At 35.4% G+C, this 19,372-nt stretch overlaps 1 protein-coding gene and 1 long non-coding RNA gene across 3 annotated transcripts in view; one reads left to right on the forward strand and one right to left on the reverse strand.

Annotated features, from left to right (window-relative positions):
• Positions 1–19,372, forward strand: part of LOC136028754 (hemicentin-2-like) — a gene marked incomplete in the record, with an annotated part of 380,916 nt that overhangs the window by 43,414 nt on the left and 318,130 nt on the right.
• LOC136028756 (uncharacterized) overlaps positions 1–19,372 on the reverse strand; it is a 171,508-nt gene that overhangs the window by 24,806 nt on the left and 127,330 nt on the right. Inside the window, exon 1 of one of the 2 annotated variants that reach the window (XR_010617867.1) lies at positions 1,309–1,477. The exons of the other annotated variant lie outside the window; for it this stretch is intronic. This is a non-coding gene — a long non-coding RNA (uncharacterized LOC136028756). Of the gene's footprint in view, positions 1–1,308; positions 1,478–19,372 lie in introns of those variants that run through there. 2 annotated transcript variants of the gene reach the window in all.

Consider the following 19,372-nt stretch of genomic DNA (forward strand, 5'->3'; position numbering starts at 1 on the left):
TGATACTGGTAGCATATACAATTATTTATCTTCGTTTTGGGGCAAAAATCGTGTATAATCTGATGACTCATCCAAAAGATCTCTAACCAATTCTTCACCAATTTTACTGAAATGCTTAGCAAATATTTCTGCGATATCCTTTTTTTCAGTTGATTCATTAGTGTCATTTCCATTATTAAGAAAAGTCGGTATTGCTCTTGGTTTATTTTTATTTAATTTATCACGCAAGATTTCCCACCTTTTCTGCTGGGACGCAGCTGAAGATATTTCCTTCTCATAATCTTTCACTTTCTCTCAAAGTTCCAGTCAGAGTATTTTTGTACAATTTGAATTTCTGGATGTTTTCATCAGACGGATAGTTGCATTTAATTTTGTATAGTCTATTTTTTTCATTAATACATTTTAACAGTCTCGGGGATATCCATGGTTTTTGTGACATTGACTTGGGTGTTTTCCTTTTAACTTTCGGACATATATCATTATAAACATCATTAAATGATTTATAAAACAATGCCTTATTTGCATCCTCAGTACTGATTACTTCTTTCCAATATATATCTCCTAGCTTAATAATTAAACGCGCAATTGATTCATCATTTATTATACGACCTGTTTTTTCATTACGTTTATTTTTTTTAGATCTGGCCAAATTAAATTCAGAAATTATCATACCGTGATCTGAAATTTCGTTTAATATGACAAAAGTTGAAAAACAAATACTATTAGAAAAAATATTATCAATTAATGTTGCTCCATTATCATCTATTCGAGTTGGAATCAGACATGATGGGAGCAGTCCCTGACAAAGCATTAGTTCTAAAAATTCTCTTATCTTCGAATCATTTTGCTTTGCTTGAATTTTCATTAGGTCTAGGATGAAATCCCCAAAAATAAATATTTGCTTATTCATTATTTATATTTTATTTAATAGAATTTCAAATTGCATCAAAAATTAATCTATGCTTCCGGAAGGTGGGCGATATAAAGATATCATAATTGTTGATTTTTTATTAACTTCACATTCCAGAATACACGTTTCAAAAATCATTTCTATATTCCAAATCATTAGGTCTCGTCTTATTTTCGATTTTAACTCTTTTCTTATGATAAATCCTAATCCACCATGCTGATGGTGTTTTCTACTCTCATGAACAAAATCATAATAAAAAAAATTACATCATTAATATTCCTATCATTTAAGAAAGTTTCGTTTACCGCTAAAGCTTCAATTTTATTTTTATTAATTATGTCATCTATGAACTCAATGCTACTAAGTAAACCTCTGCAGTTAAAACTAGAAAAACGTACATTACTGCATGTGGGGATAGAATCATCCATAAATGAATATTTGTTTTTCGGGCTATCTTCCGAAATTACTGCTTCATCATCCTTCACATCCCTCATGCATTCCAGTATATCAAAAGGATTTTCCTCTAACAGTTTAGCTCTGCTTGCAAGATCAGTTAAATTGTGTAAACTCAATATCATAAATCAACAAAAAAGCCTCACTCCAGTTAATCAACAATTTAACAAAAGACCACTCAAAAAAGAAAACTAATCTAAGCACATATAACAGCCGCATACGTCGGAGAATTCCATTGCGTTTCGGTGGAAGTATGTTCATTCTTTCTCATTCAACACAGAACACGCACATTTTGACAACAATGTGCGCACACCAACACATATTTGCGCATTTATATAATGACTATTATGAACAAATCCTAACAAATCACTAATAATGACAAAAAAAATAAATAAAAGAATAACACAATTTATTCGACTGATGGGACGTTATACCACTTCTTTTTTTGTTTCACTCTGTTTTGGTTGATGTAGCATAATGTGGGTGGTGCCGTGGGTGGGATCCATGCAACAAAACCTTTATCCTTCATTTCTTTCTTTTTTTGATTCAGCGTAGCACGAATGTCCCTGCAGGTTTTACTAACATCATCACTGAAGAAAACTCCATTGTAATCAAATTTTGTCGCCTTATCAAGGTCTTTTTTCCAGGGCTGGTCACGTAATTGTTTATTCGCTTGAAGTACCGAGAATTTGCTTTCATTTGAAACGGATAATCGTAGAAAGTTAAGGAAAGACTTATTTAATGTTTAATTTTTAGCAGTGGTGCTCTTTGTAAGGAATGATACCAATTGAACAGCAATCCTTCATTTCATCAAAACCTATGTGCTCCAGAGCATCCTTACTGCCTTACACTGGCATATACATCATGTCGACAACACCGTACCGTTTAGCGTCTTTGGATTTAGCTCACTACTTAGACGTTAAAAATTCTAACTCTCATGGGGGCTTCTAGTGCAAAACAGTAGGAGGGATTGAACATAACTATTTTTAACATACAGTTGCATCTTACTAACAAAACTGTAAGATACAAAACTGTATCTAGAATGCGGAATATTATCATGAAAAATTAATTTGTCCTCTTTGGGTCTTATTTATTTGGAGGGGGTCAGATGCGTTCCAGAAATCTGTTGCTCGTTGCAGCTCCTGTTGACCTAAAGATTTTTGGCTGTAAATTCACAAACTGAACAGGGATAAAGAGAACTTGGCTCAAATTTTTGGCACTCTAGATCACCTTTCAACAAAAATGATCGTTTACACCCAGAGGAAGATCTCTAAGAATTTCAAGCAAATCGCACACCCAACATCAAACCAGCTCCAATTTTTCTATTAAATGCCAAGGTAGAAAACTTGGCAACTTACATTATTTACGGCCCCTGCTCCAGGGGCTAAGGACGTTGTGTATTCAACTAAAGTATATTTATTGAATCTTTCAACTATTTGAACAAAACGCGAATCTCAAATTTTTTTTCAGATGGATTTAGGACTTACTAAGGGTATCAGGAAGTAAACAAAGGGCAAAGGAGGGGATCTTGCTACCTTTCGATCACTTCTGACTCTTAGAAATGGTAATACAACGTTCAATGTCAAGATTAAAGAGCACCCCTTCTCCCCCCCCCAAAACAAAAAAACAAAAAAAAGGAAAACACTTTTACTATCTATGCCAACAACCAACGGAGGAACTTTGTCATTGTTACACCTTCAGCTGTCCAGACCCAAATTTGTCTAATGAAACCTGATAAATCCCCAGGATACGAGGTGGTGCAAACTGAGCACCTCCTATACGCTAACCCAATTCTTATGCAGTAATTGTCACTATTATTTCAGGCTTGTATTTCTCAGCAATATATTCTAGCTGCTCTTTCGGAAGGTTTTGTTGCCCGTGTCTTAACAAAGGGCGAAAACCCAAAGGTTTGTGAATCGTACAGACCAATTACTATTTGCTCCACAATTGGTAAGCTTTTTGAAAAGCTGATCTTCCAAGAAATAAAAAAAAACTGCAAGCTTGGGGACAACCAATTTGAATTTCGCAAAGGCTTGGGTGTGCAGAACGCACACGCAACTTTTTTTCCTATTTTAGACCCTGTATGTGTGTGCAATCGATATTTCAAAGGTGCTTGATTCTATTATCCATTCAAATGCTATTTTTTCTCTATTGAGAAGTGGAATAAACCCTTTTCTCTGCCTTCTCTTATGGAAATGATATGGTAATGCGTCCATACGGGTGCTGCTAGATAGCCAGCTGAGCAAATCTGTCACTGTTCGGAAAGGTGTGAAACAAGGCCCTGTGCTTAGTCCAGCTCTTTTCAATAATGCCATCAGAACCGTTACTAAAAATATTACTCCATTTCCTATTGAGCGCTCTATTAATGTCAGCTATCTCTGTTACGCAGACGATATCCTTCTATTATCAGATGATCTCAAGGTTCTCCCAAATACAATTTATGCAGTTTGCTCTGGCCTTAATGAGATTGGGCTTCAAGTCACCCCCTCTAAAACTGAGCTTCACGTCAATGATTCGTCTCAACAACCTTCCGTTACTATCAATGTTGGCCCAGAAACTATTTCTGCATCGTCCTCTCTAAATTATTTAGGTCTCCCGTTTGGGTAAAATCTTAAAACTACTAAAACACTCGTTATCTTTGCGTTGAAAGAAAAGCTTAGAAAATCGTATGGGCTGATTTCTTGAGTTAAAGGCCAGTTTCTTAAAATAACCCTGGGCAGACTTTGCAACGCTTTCTTTGAACAGCATGTCTTCTTCTTGGTCCCTTTGTGGAGTTTTTTCACAATATCTGAGGGGAAGAAAATAAGATCTTTATTCTTCCGTTTTTGCAAATATCTTCTGCAATTGCCACTCTAGCCTCGCAACTGGTACATTTCGAGTAGATAGGGCGGTTTGACAATTCTTCAAAAATGGACCAGCTTTTGGATAGGTTCCACAAGCGTAGAGAAAATATTGTCGACTTTCCACTTAATTGTTTAACTTAATTGTGTTGCGAAAGTAGCTGAGATGTTGTTGTTTCTTGTGAGTTTTTTCTTGTTTATTGTTTCCATTTTATTTTATTTTTCTGTATTTTTGTACTCCTCTAACAGCATTTTATGTATGTAAAGAGGGTTTAAGTAAATTACTATTATTATTGTTATTATTATTACTAGCTGTTGGGGTGGCGCTTCGCGCCACCCCAAGACCTAGTTGGTGGGGGAGCTTTGCGCCCCCGAAGCCCCTCCACGCGCGTAAGTCGTTACGCGCCATACTAGTTACGCACCATTGTAGTTGTTTCCCTGTGTCCCACCTGTGAATATAGATAGATATATATATGTTTTTAATTACGTAAAACTTGCGAATATACAACATTCTTCGCTGTCCCATTGTCTGTGCATATAAATAGATTGTCAGGTTTACCGAGTCTTGAACATGCAACATATAATTGTCCATGGGAAAAACAATCCGTATTCAGATCTATGTCGACAAACATGACGTCAGTCGACACACAAACATGACGTCAGTCGACAGACAGACAAACAAACAACTTATTCTTATATATATAGATATATGATATACATAAAAAACGGTAACTAAAGGGATTAAAAATGTCTCTTGATAAACAAAAATCTATGAAATGCAGTCCCCGTCCATTAAGCATACGACAGAAAATAGATAGATTACGAACCTCCTGTTTATTATAATCTTTATCAAATTCCTTATGTTAAACATGTTGATAGATCAAACTCAGTTTATGTTATGATATTAACTTGGACGAATTCGCATTCTTTTATTTAAAATATTTGGCACTCAAATGTATCTTTAATCGAAAACTCAGATAATATTATCCAGATACGGGAGGGGGGTTACTGGCCGCTTTTATTCATAGCATTATTTTATTGACAAAATAAACTTGGCATTCGAATAAAATTTCCACCGGAAACTGAGATACGATATTTAAAACACAGGGCTGTGACAATACAGCGACAATGTTCTTTGGCATGCCATGTTTCCAGGAAACGTTCTTATCTATATGGCAAGATGTGATACGACAGGAATGCTCAGGATGTTGAGGAGGGGAAAACTCCCATCATTTAATAATTCCCTTATTCTTAAGTTTTAATGTTGCTCCTTACTTTCTGTTGCAAAAACTTATTTTTTTATTTAATTCAACAAGGGCTGGACAGACGCAGCCAAAACCAGCGTTTTCGTTTTTGGAGCATTTTGGAAGGCAAACATATTATTTTGCCTGGTTTTCGAAATAGCGTATTTGAAATATCTCCAGAACGGCTTGCTTGATGAGGTTCAAACTTTCAAAAACTTTTTCTCCGAAGGAAGGGCAGGCAAACATCAATTTTAGACATGAGAAAGGGGGGAATGTGGGCTAACATATCTTGTCTCTATTTTGCATACAAAAGTTTGCACTATAAGCCCCTTTGTAACTAGAATCTATTTATGACGAAATAGCAACTTGAATTAAAAGATATTATACATACACATGTAGACAAATTTTTATGTCGTTTTGTAAAGTTTTGTACATCCCCTATAAAAAATCAAATCCTGGATATAGCTCTAGAAAGAGCACTTCAAGAATACCTAAAAAAATGGCTTTGAAAATCGAGTTAAATCTTCCATGGGATATTTGGCGTGAATTTAAAACTAAAATTAATTCAGGAAGAGGTTAGAGGTAAATCGAATGATACTATGCATATCAAGGCTACTAATATAGGATATCAGCATTATCTAGGATATGATTATGGGTTTGGAATTTAAATTTTTTAGGAGTACTTGGGAGAAGGCAAGTAGGATTCAAGTTTTGACTTGGGAAGAGGGGGAGACGGAGAGGGATGGAAGTTTTTTTCTCCAATAAACCTACATAGTTTTGCACTACAAGCCCCTATGTAACCTATGATATTTCAACCACTGAGCAGAGAGGTAAAACAGAAGACACTACGTATTACCGGTGATCAAAAAATAGTATATACAACATCCGGTGAACATCTACGGGGATCAAGCTGAAACTTTGAGAGAGTGCTGGAGGGTGGCAAATGGACCTCAAAATTTGACTTGGGAGGAGGAAGTAGGAGGATAGGTTGAAAGATTTTTACCCTCAATATACTATAATTTTTGCCACCTCAAGTCCCTGTGGGACTAGAATCGATTTGGAATAGGCTATTCCTGACGAAGTAGTAATGTAAACTGCAAAACACTATATGTATCCCAGTTATCAAATTGACTGTAATTATATTGTCTCAGAGACGGCTTGGTGGATCAAGATGAAACTCTTAGATGTTGTCTTGGGCAAGTTAGCTTCAAAATTCTACTTGGGGCAAAGGGAAAGAGGTAAATCGAAATAAACTATGCATTTAGGGTATCCAAGTTCCGTTTCAAGTTTCTCCATTATCAGCCTCTGTGGAGTTTGGAATCTATTCACTGTTAGTTAGTGAGGTAGCCTAAATCTATTGACAGTCTATGATCCTACGCTTTCAAAATAGTATGTGTGTAATCTTTTGGGAACAACTGAGGGGATTAGGTTAAAATTTTTAGGGAGGGTTTTGAGACAGCACATTGGCTTAAAATATTATATTTAGGGATAGGAAGAAGAGTGCCAGACCAGTTTTATCTTCTCAATATTGATTCACTAGAAAAGGGGCCAAAAATTCTTTTCATAAAAGCTTGGAATTTATAACCGTAATTTCTTGGCTCCTAAGCACAAAAAAATTTTCTTCACTCCAAAAACTTTTCAGTTGACTTTTATAGGTATAAATTCATTTTTTATCAGTTAGGCTCGTAACGTTCAGGTAGACATGGCCAAGTAGATTTCTACGACGAAAATATATTTCGAAGAATTATTTTATTAATGTACGGCAGCTGAAACTAAGCCTGTAAATTTTGCTTTATTGGTTTTGCTTAAACTTGAAGAATATATAGTGAGACAGGGGAACATATACGAAGACAAAAGCCCTGGAAATTTTTTTGAATCGATTGGTGACGCCCAAAAGAAGCCAACTTATTTTTATTTATTTGATCTCAACCAGAAGAAATGTTTTGGACGAAAGAAGCAGTTGTATGAATTCTTTACACGAAAAATCAAATTCTAACACTGGGCTGCTTTGAAATTAAAGGCTATGTAGAATTTTGAGCAGAAATGTCAGAGGTAAATATTTTAAAAAATACAATACTATAAAATCTGGAAGTTTGAAAGCTTTTTTATCTACCATTATCATGATTTTCAGAGAATGTTTAAAATATATTTTGTATTTAGTGAAGCATGAATGAAACTCTCCTTAAGAAAATTGATGGTAGCGGTAGCCCTGGATATGTCTGTGGTAATTTTCTCTTATCTTGGTTATCCATTTTGATTTCGGTTGGTTTAAGGATTCATCTCTTTATCTCTAGCATTGTCTCTTATATCTTTTTTTAGTGTGCTTATTCGTCTTAATTTCTTTTGTTTGGTTTTTATTTAGACATTTATCGTGAGTTTGGTTTGCTCAAGTTTTAATTATTATATAAATCACTTTTGTTCAGTTTAGGTTCTAATATTACTGTATAATTTCCTTTAATAAATTGATTTTTGCAAACCTTTTTTTATTAGACTAACTACTAAAAATCAAAACATTGCCCGTTCAACCCAAACTATTCCTTTAGGAATTGTTGGAAAATAATTTATAGTGAAGATAGATATACTTTTTCCCTTTCAATTGAAGAAAACACAATTTTCACAAAAGCAAACTCTCGTTTACACAGTCTTATTAAATACAATAGACAACAATAGATGCGGGAATAATGTCCAGAGCCTTTTATGTATATAAAACTCTCTTTAAGTTTCATATATTTAGCAATTTTTTGATATTGGAGTTTGTAGTTTAGCCATTACTAAAAGTGATAAAAAGTTGAATTGCTTTTTCCTCAAATGTAAAGAAATTGGAAATCAATGAATTGCAACTGCTTTCATGATAGTAGTGACACTATAGTACGTCCGAGTGAACAGATAGGGGATGTACTGTTGGAGATACTAGTACTTCAAGACGTTATTTTGGGTCTTACGCAATATTTTAGTACATTTGTTTGTTATAGCACACCGGTATGTTCCGTAATAGTGTGTGTTTACTTATTTAATTTTTTTTTAATGTTACGTAATAAGAGTTGTTAGAGTTCAGAAGGTCCTGCCAAATCAAGATGTAAACGTATGCATTATATTTTATGGACTGTTTTTTTCAAGATAATCTTCAAGACATTTCAAGACGTTCTTAGGACATTTTTTTTCAAGAGGTTTTTCAAGATGTTTAAAGAAATTTCAAGGAGTTATTTAAGACATTCTTCTTCAAGACGTTTTCAAGATGTTTCAAAACATCTCAAGACATTTTTAAAGACATTTTTCTTCAAGACGTTGTCCAAGACGTTTCAAGACATTTCAAGACGTTTGTAAAAAAAAATTTCTAAGACGTTTTTCTTCAAGATTTCTTCGGATGTTACGTAATAGAGAATGTTTACCTGTCTTAAGGATGACACATTCTCGCGTAAATTGTTTTTTTTTCAGTCCCCAAGGGGAGCTCCTGCCTGTAACTGAGGAGGGGACACACCTGGGGTGCTACGTAAACGATGTACACATGGGATGATCAAGAGATTTTTTCTTCAGGATCTTTTTTTTTCAAGGCTGTTTTTTCTTTGAAATATTATTTTCTTTCAATGAATTAATTTTTTTATTTTTTCAGGAAGTTCTCATGTTCAAAAAATGTTCTCCCCCCAATGGAACTGTACGCTAGACAGCTGGACCAAGAAAGCCTTCTTAATATTATTATTCGGGCAATAGTTTCAAATGAAAATTTTTTAAAAAACTGATGGATCGCTTGTTTCCTATAGCTGTGACATTCCATGTTCAGGAAGAAAATCGATTGCTGGAAATTGATTACATTTGATGCACTTCTATTTGTTAAGCAATGCGTTAGAGGGTATTATCAGATAGTATTGGGGATTACTCTTAGCACATATTTTAGTAATAGAATCTTTTACTCTATATGAACTTGAATGTGCTTTAAGAGGTGAAATAAAAGCAAGACTATCATTATGGCTAGAATATTGTAAACCTTCATTTATGATCAAAAGTCTATGTTTTTCTATTAGCTACACAAAATTTTACTCTTACATTAGAGACAAGCACACCTATGAAAAAAAATTACAATATGCTTAAATTGCTTTAGTGAAATATATTGAAGGTTTATCCGGGAACAGGAAATCTAAAGAATGAAGGACCTTTTTGTACATACAAGTTTTTCTTAATAAACAAATTTACCAACATTTTTAAAGGACTTTATTCCTAAGACCCTGAAATCAATAGTGTACAGGTAGGAAGATTTATTTTCAACTTGAAAGTGTTCCAATCGAGGATTGTTAAGAAGAGGGAAGGGGAGGGTTGTTATTAGCGGTAAAACTAAGCCATATTAAGATACATTTCTGAAAAGGTTTAATGAAAATACCTCGTTTCTATTGCTCTATTAGACGGACCTGTATGCAAAATTGTATTAATTAAAATCTTGGGTATTAGCAGAATCATATTTTAAATGAGCCTTTTGTATTACGCTTTATGAAGCGTCATTACTTAAAATAGTAATAATAAGAAAAAAAAAGTCAACTTCAAATTAAGTTTTCTCATTAGCAAATGAAACCCGCAAGCGGAGAAAAAGAGACACTTTTTTGCATTCAGTTTAAGATGGGTCATAAATTTAAAATTTCTACTACAAATAAAGGCAGCCAGCAACAAAGAAGAGAAAAATACACGCAAACACACAGAGCCATATATACAAAGAAACAAAGACAGGTAAAGAAACCTGCAAACAGACGCTCAGTCCCACAGGTACGGGGGGTGAGAGACGAAAACATACACAAGAAAACGAAGTCAGACGCACAAACACACAGAGATAGGCACAAAGACATGCAAATAGACGCTCAGTCACACAGGCAAGGTTGGAGAGAAAAAAAAAGCAGAAAAACACGAAATCAGACTCAAAACCACATGAAAAAAAGCACAGAGACATGCTAACAGAGGGTCAGGCACACAGGCACGGTGGGAGAGAGAAAAAAATGCATACAAAAACATGAAGTTAGACACAAAAAAACACAAAGACATACACAGAGATATGCAAACAGACACTCAGTCGTACAGGCATATAGTAGAGCGACAAAAACACACAAAAAAACATAAAAGTCAAACACACAAAGACATGCACAAAGATATGCAAACAGAAGCCTAGTTACAGAGGCACGGTGGAAGAGAGACAAATACAAACAAAAAACACCAAGTCCAACACACAAACACACAAGGACAGGCAAAAAGACATGTAAACATACGCGCTTAGTCAGACAGGAATAGTGGGAAGGAAACCAAATTCACAAACACTGAAACACAAAATCAAGCACACAAAGACATGCACAGAGATATGCAAACAGACGCTCAGTCACAAAGGCGGGATGGAAGAGAGACAAAATACACACACAATAACACCAAGTCAGACACACAAACACACAAGTACAGAAAAAGAGACATGCAAACTTACACGCCCAGTCACACAAGAACAGTAGGAGAGAGACAAAATTTACACACACAAAAACAAAAGTTATACACACAAAGACAGGCACAGAGACATGCAAACAGACACTCAGTTACACAAGCACGGTAGAAGACAGACAAAACACAAAGTCAGACACACAAAAACAAAAAACAGGCAAAGAGATATGCAGAAAGAGGCTCAGTCAAACAGTCACGGTGAGAGAGAGACAAAAGACACACACAAAAACACAAAGTCAGACACACAAAACATACAAACACAGAAACAGAAATATGCAAAGAGACGCTCAGTCACACGGGCACAGTGGGAGAAAGACGAAAAAATACACACAAAAATACAAAGTTAGATACAAAAACACACAAAAACAGGCACAGAGACATACAAAGAGACACTCAGTCACAAAGTTACGGTAGGAGAGAGACAAAAAGCACACAAAAACTTAAAGTCAAACACAAAAAGATACAAAGACAGACACAGAGACGTACAAACAGACGTCCAGTTACAAAGGTATGGTGGGAGAGAGACAAAACACGCACACAAAAACCCAAAGTCAGACACACAAACACACAAAAACAGAAACAGAGATATGCAAAGAGACGCTCAGTCAAACAGGCACGATAGGAGAGCGACAAAAAACACATAAGCAAAAACAAAAGTCAGGCAAACGAACAAACAAACACAGGCACAGAGACATGCAAACAGATGCTCTGTCACACAGCCACGGGACACAAAAAATACACATACAAAAACAAATAGTCAGACACATGAACACGCAAACACGGGCACAAAGACATACAAACAAACACTGTATTACAAAACCACGGTGGGAGACAAAAAGCACAAAGTCAGACACACAAACAAACAAAGACAGGCATAGAGACACGCTAACAGACACTCAGTCAAACAGGAATGGTAGGAGACAGATAAAAAACCATAAGAACTCAAAAAATGAATAAACAAAAAAGGTCACGTGCGTCAAGTGAGACGCGCAGTCAGGGAGTAAGACCAAAAAATAAACACAAAAATACAAACTTAGATACACAAACATACAATTATAGGCACAGATGCATGCAAACAGACACTCAATCACACAGACACAGTGGGAGAGAGACAAAAACACACAAAACACAAAGTAAGGCACACAAACACACAAGTACAGGCAAAGAAATATGTAAACTTACACTTTCAGTCACACAAGAACAGTAGGAGAGAGACAAAATTCACACATACAAAAACACAAAGTTAGACAAACAAAGGCAGTCACAGAGACATGCAAACAGACACTAAGTTACACAAGCACGGTAGAAGAGAGACAAAACACAAAGTCAGACACACAAAAACAAAAAAAAATAGGCAAAGGGATATGCAAACAGAGGCTCAGTCTAACAGGCACGATGAGAGAGAGACAAAAACACACACAAAAACACAAAGTCAGACACACAAACACACAAACACAGGCATAGAAATATGCAAAGAGACACTCAGTCTCACGGACACAGTGGGAGAAAGACAAACAAATACACACAAAAATAAAAAGTTAGACACAAAAACACACAAAAACAGGCACAGAGATATGCAAATAGACGCTCAATCACATAGGTACGGTAGGAGAGAGACAAAAGGCATACGCAAAAACATAAAGTCAAACACACAAAGATTCAAGGACAGGCACAGAGACATGCAAACAGACGTCCAGTTACAAAGGTACGGTGGGAGAGAGACAAAACAAACACACAAGACACAAAGTCAGCCACATAAACACACAAAACAGGCACAGATATATGCAAAGAGACGCTCAGTCAAAGAGGCACGATAGGAGAGAGACAAAAAACACACAAACAAAAACAAAAAGTCAGACACATGAACACACAAACACTGGCACAAGGACATGCGAACAGACACTACGTCACACAGCCACGGCGGGAGAGAAACAGAAAGCACAAAGTCAGACACACAAAGAAAGACAGGCAAAGAGACACGCTAACAGACGCTCAGTCAAACAGGAATGGTGGGAGACAAATAAAAAACAAACATAAGAACTAAAATAATATGAATAAAGAAAAAAGGTTTCGTGCGTCAAGTCAGACACGTAGTCAGGGAGCAAGAACCAAAAATATACACAAAAATACAAACTCAGATACACAAACATACAAATATAGGCACAAATGCATGCAAACAGACACTCAGTCACACAGACACAGAGGGAGAGAGACAAAAACACACAAAAACACAAAGTCAGACACACAAACACACAAAGACAGACACAGAAACATGCAAACAGACACTCAGGCGCACTTTGACGTTATGACTGATCTTGAACCAATTGCAAAAAAAAATTGTCTCTTTTTTCTTCGTTTGCGTGTATTATTTGCTATCGAGAAAACGCTCTTTGTTTCTGGTTGCCCTCCTTGTAGTAGGAATTTAAAAAATTATGAACCATCTTGAACCGAATAGTTTCTTCTATCTTCGTTTGTGTGTTTTGTTTGCTAGCGAGAGAACGTATTGTGAAGTTGACATTTTCCCTTATTATTACTATTGTAAGTAATGAGACTTCTACTGCATAAAGCGTAATTCTTAAGGATCATTGAAAATGTGATTTTGCTAATACCAAGATGTAAATTAATATAGTTCAGCATTCAGGTCTGTCTCCTAGAGCTATAGAACGAGGAATTTTCATTAAAACCTCTCAAAATACATCTTAATATGGATTAAATTTACCTCTAATAACAACTCTCTGTCTCCCTCTCAGCATATCTCTATTGAACAACTATCTAGTTGAAAATATCTCTTACCTGTTTAACATTGATTTCAGTGTACTAAGAATGAAGGGTTTTAGTAATGTTTATGAATTTGTTTATTAATAAAAACTTTGATGCACAAAATCCTCCATTCTTTAGATTTTTGTTCCAAGATAAGCTTCAAAATATTCCACTAATGTAATTTAAGCTTCTTATAGTCTAGGTGCATAAGGATACTCGTTCAAGATTGCCTGTAACATAAGTTTAAAATTCTGTGTAGCGAAGAAGAAAAAATACTTTTGATCCTATATGAAGTGTACCATATTCTAGCAACAATGATAGTTTTGCTTTTATTTCACCTTCTCTTACTTATTTAAGTTCAAATAGATTTAAAGACTCTATTGCTAAAATATTTGCTAAGACCAATCTGCAATACTATCTGATAATACCCTCTAAGGCATTACTTAAAAAACAGGTATGGGCCTAATGTAACCAATTCCCAGTAATCGATTTTCTCACTGTACGTGCATTATCACTGTGATAGGAAACACTGGATCTATTGATTTTTTGAAACGTTTCCATTAGACAGTATTCCCCGAATCATAAAGTTCAGCAGGCTTTCTTGGTCCAGCTGTCTAGCCTAGTGATTCATTGGGGGGAATCTCTCTCAAATCCTAATTTGGACAAAATTTTTGGAATATAAAGGTATCCAAAGAAAAAAAGAACTTAAAATCTCGAAGAAAAAAAAACACCTTGAAGGAAAAAAATGTCTTGAAAGAAAATGAAATCCTGAAGAAAAATTCTCCTAAAATATTAGTGACATTCCACATGTGCATAGTCATTACGTAACACCCCAAGTGTGTGCTCTCTTCAGTTATAGGCGGGAGCTCTCCACTTGGCTTGAAGAAACAAGTTACACGAGAATGCGTCATCCTTAACGCAGATAAACAATCCCCATTAAGTAACAAGCAAAGAAATCTTAAAGAAAACTTCTTGAAGAAATGTCTTAAAAAACGTCTTAATATGTATTGGAATGTTTTGGAAAAATATTTTTAAGAAAAATGTCTTTAAAAATGTCTTGAAATGTCTTGAAACGTCTTGAAGAAAAATGTCCTAAAAAACGTCTTGAAATGGCTTGAAACATTTTGAAAAACGTTTTGAAGAAAAGTATCATAAAAAAGTTTTGAAATATTTTGAAGAAAAAAATTCCCTGTTACGTAACGCTTACGTTAGTATCTTGATTTGGCGGGGCTCCCTGAACTCCAATAAGTCTTATTATGTAATATCCAAAGAAAACATTTACATAAGTATTTAAGCATTATTACGTAAAATACAGGTGTACTATACAAAACAAATGTACTATAGCATTGCGTAAGACCCAGGTGCGCATCATAGCGTCTTGAGGTACTAGTAGCTCCAATAGTACACCCCCTATCTGGGCGGTTTGACTTACTATGGCGTTACTACTCATGATACAAATGATTATATAAAATTCCTGAGATGGAGTTTATAAGAACGTGGAGTAAAATAAAGTGGAACAAATTAAAAGTTAGGACTAAGAGTTATGGTTATATATTAGCAAAATCCGAATAGACTCCTTGCAAAGTTTTAATTCTGGTGTTTGATTTTCATTCTTTGTTAGTGTCTTTCTATTTTGTGTTTTTGTAATTTCGCTTGTTTGTTTTTTTTTTTAATTTCTTTGTTTGCTACTCCACCATTGTATGATTTTGTTTAGAGGGGTAGAAATCAATTATTAGTATAATATACTCAATGAATTTTATAAAATTAAAGCAAAAATATGATATATGTAAAACTAGAAATTAAATACAAAAGAGTTTGCAAACGACTCAAAGTCATGATTAAACGAATCAAAGTTCTAATTAAAGTTTTAGTTAGCAATGAAAGATGAGGTTAGGTATTAGTACCAGGGCATGTTACCAGATACTAGTATTAGGTACATGTGCTTGGTACTGTACCCATGTCTTAAGCACCCTCAACAAGCAATTACCAGTGCGTCTGACAGTGAAGCGTTTTCGAGAGGAGCTAAAGTTAATCATAACTAAAATTCGAATTGTATTTGATTTGAATCTTAATTAGACGCCAACGTATTTTTAGATCTAATCCAATTTTTAGGATAATAAAGTAGTTAGTCTTAGATCATTTTAAAAAACACAGGCTAACCGAAAAAATTTATGCACAGGAATCCTGATGTGCCATCCCCTTGGAAATGGTTACTTTATCTTTGGCCTAATATGAAGAAAAGATAGAAATAAGGGACAAAAAAAATGCAATAAAATGTTAACTTTGGTGGTCATATTGAACTTTAGAAGTTTTCTAGGCAATGTTGGATGGCGCTAGTTGTTGTCGTTCTTTTTAAGAAAATAATAGCAAACTTTTTCTCTGATTTTTTTTTCATGATCTTTGTCTAAGGACATTTCATAAGAAATAAAATGGCACAGCATATCAAAGCAGTGACAAAGAGTGCTTTTTTTGGTCATGGTTTCTAAAGATTCAAAATACGGTTCATCTTTATGTTATAACTTTCAGAAAAGAAGTTTTTCAAAGATGAGTAGAAAGCCAACTAGAGACGAGCAGAAATAAAGTTCTATAATAGTTCAAACTTGTAATGACCAGAAATTACTATCAAAGAATAAACGAAACCCAAAGTGAACAGAAATTAAAGTAAATAATCATAGTAAACATAAAGAAAACAGATAGTGATATAATGAATAATAAATCATAAAGAATGTGGAAATTCAAATGAATACTAAAGTCAAGCTTAAAACGATCAAAAATTACTACAAACAGAAGTTTGGCTACAGCTCCCACCCTTCTAACTGTGAGCTAAACCTAGATTTTATTGCATCATTTGTGTTACATTGAAAACTATGGAATTTTGAGCACCGTTTTCAAACTTTCCAAAACATCGACGAAAAAAAATTACAATAAAAATAAAGATGATTGGGACAAACCAATGGAAATAAACTGGATGTTTAATAATAACATAAGTCAGATCTAATATTACTCTATTCTGTTCTGTGGATATTACAACTAGCCCATGCCATTTTAACAAGCAGGATTCATTTAAACTCTTTTTATTTAATTTAACAGTTTTAGCTGTAATACTAAAAGTAGCAACGGTGTTTACAGTCGATTTTGCATTCGTGGTAGTAGTAGCTTTAGAAATAATGTTAGTCGCAGTCACAAGTGTTAGTAGTTACAAGTAGTCACATTCACTGTCACAAGTAGTCGCAGTCGCTGTCGTAAATACTCGTATTCCCAGTCTCAAGTAACTAAGTAAAAGTAAGTAAGACGGCACTAGACCCTTAAGGCCAAACCGACGGTGCTGATCTCCGTTTTATGGCCCTTCAGCCATAAAATGCAATGGGGGGCTGGGGGTCAGCCATCCTTTGCTTTCAAACACCCTTCCTGCTTACCTTCCCCAGATTTCTCCAGGTACCCATTTAGAGCTGGGTCAACTTTGGCTGAGCTTACAGAGTCACACCACTGACCCCCGTCCCAAACTAAATAACTGGTCACAACTGGGATTGAACCCGTGCCCCTTGGACAAAGAATTCCCACACCAGAGTGCCAACCACTTAGGCAGGACGACTTGGTTCAAGCTTGGTTCAAGATGAGTCATAACGTCATAGTGTGCATGAGTGTCTGTTTGTATTGTTCTGTGTCTGTCTTTGTGTGTCTCACTTTGTGTTTCTGTGTGTTTTTGTCTCGCTCACGCTGTGTCTGTGTGACTGAGTGTCTGTTTGCATGCCTCTGTGCCTATATTTGTATGTTTGTTTGTCTAGCTTTGTTTTTTTTGTATGTATCCTTTGGTCCTGACTGCGCGTCTGATTTGACGTACGAAAACTGTTTTGTTTATTCATATTTTTGTGTTCTTATGTTTTTTTATCTGTCCCCCACCATTCCTGTTTGACTGAGCGTCTGTTAGCGTGTCTCTTTGCCTGTCTTTCTTTGTGTGTCTGACTTTGTGCTTTTTGTCTCGCTCCCACCGTGGCTGTGTGACAGAGTGTCTGTTTGCATGTCTCTGTTTCTGTGTTTGTGTGTTCATGTGTCTGACTTTTTGTTTTTGTGCGTGTGTTTTTGTCTCTCTCCCACCTTGCCTGTTTGACTGACCGCCTCTTTGCATGTCTTTGTGCCTGTTTTTGTGTGTTTGACTTTGTTTTTTTTGTGTATGTGTTTTGTCTCTCTCCCACCGTACCTTTGTAACTGGATGTCTGTTTGCATGTCTCTGTGCCTGTCTTTGTATCTTTTTGTGTTTGCCTTTATGCTTCTGCGTGTGTTTTTTGTCTCTCTCCTACCGTACCTGTGTGACTGAGCATCTCTTTGCATGTCTCTGTGCCTGTCTTTGTGTGTTTTTGTGTCTAACTTTGTATTTTTGTGTGTAATTTTTTGTCTTGCTCTCACTGTGCCCGTGTGACTGAGCGTTTCTTTGCATATTTATGTGCCTGCGTTTGTGTGTTTTGTGTGTCTGACTTTGTGTTTTTGATTTTTTTTTTTTTGTCTCTCTCTCATCGTGCCTGTTTGACTGAGTTTCTGTTTGCATATCTCTTTGCCTGTTTTTTTTTTATGTATTTTACGAAGGAAGGACATGCACATTCCATGACAGGTCTAATGCACGAAGCGAAAAGTGGCAGAATAGACTCATCAGGGAGAAGACTTTTGCATCTTACGATAACTCCTAACTTCTTAGAGCAAGAAGATCTAATTTTACGGAGATGCTCTGTCCATGAGAGATCCAACGAGAAATTAATTCCAAGTAGGCGCAGTGTATCAACTCGCGTTATTGCCTCTCCTTTGTCTCTCCTTACGCAGTTTTTGGTTGTAGCAGGGAAAAACTTCAAGAAATAGAAACATGGGTGGAAACTAGACAATAAAATAAGTTAAAAATATATGGTAGGAAACAGTTTTAGAAGGTTTAGCTCTCTTTTGAAGTTGTAGTTGTCTCAAGAAAATGTAACATTTGTTTTAATTTGTATCGGATGAAAAGTTTTGTTGAATTTAACTAATTCGTTTTGCAAATTCATGTTCATGGTCGAAAATGGGAATCCTTCCAAAATGTGATGCAGCCCTAAATCTTCCTAATCTTGAAAAAACTGAAAAAAATAATTGGAAGATTGCTGTTTTCAGGTACGAAGTATCTAAGCTGGTTCCAGGACAAAAAAAAAGCATTTTTATTTTGATACTCCTAGTCCTACAACAAATTGTTTGATATTATGAAATGTCTAGTCTCCGGTTAACGGAGCATAATATTACATCAAAGGGTTGTTAAATTAAAGGTTGTTTTTGTTTACAAGTATTCTCTAATTGTATGACCACCACAAAGAAACAAGACAACTTATGAGCAGATGTCTAAGTTAAGTAGGCGGGGGGGGGGGGGGGGAGGTAGGAGACTTTTGAGTCACATCCCACCCTATATAAAATATCATATAATTTGTGATTCTTCCAATACCCGCTAACACTTACTATGGTACTCGTGCATTTTGGGGTTTATTGTATTTTTTTTTTTTTTTACTTTTGACGATTGACAACAAATGCCCAAAGTGTGAAGTAGATTGTACAAGTGTATAAAACCAAATAAAATGCACAAGGGCGTGACGTATTTACAAAAGTAAACAATTTTTTAGCAAGCAGCTTGATTTCAGCTTTAACCGAATCTGCCGTTTTTTTCAATCATTCCCTTATGTTCTATTTAGTAGGCATTTTAT

This window comes from Artemia franciscana, chromosome 7, assembly GCF_032884065.1.
Source record: "Artemia franciscana chromosome 7, ASM3288406v1, whole genome shotgun sequence".
Taxonomy (NCBI): domain Eukaryota; kingdom Metazoa; phylum Arthropoda; class Branchiopoda; order Anostraca; family Artemiidae; genus Artemia; species Artemia franciscana.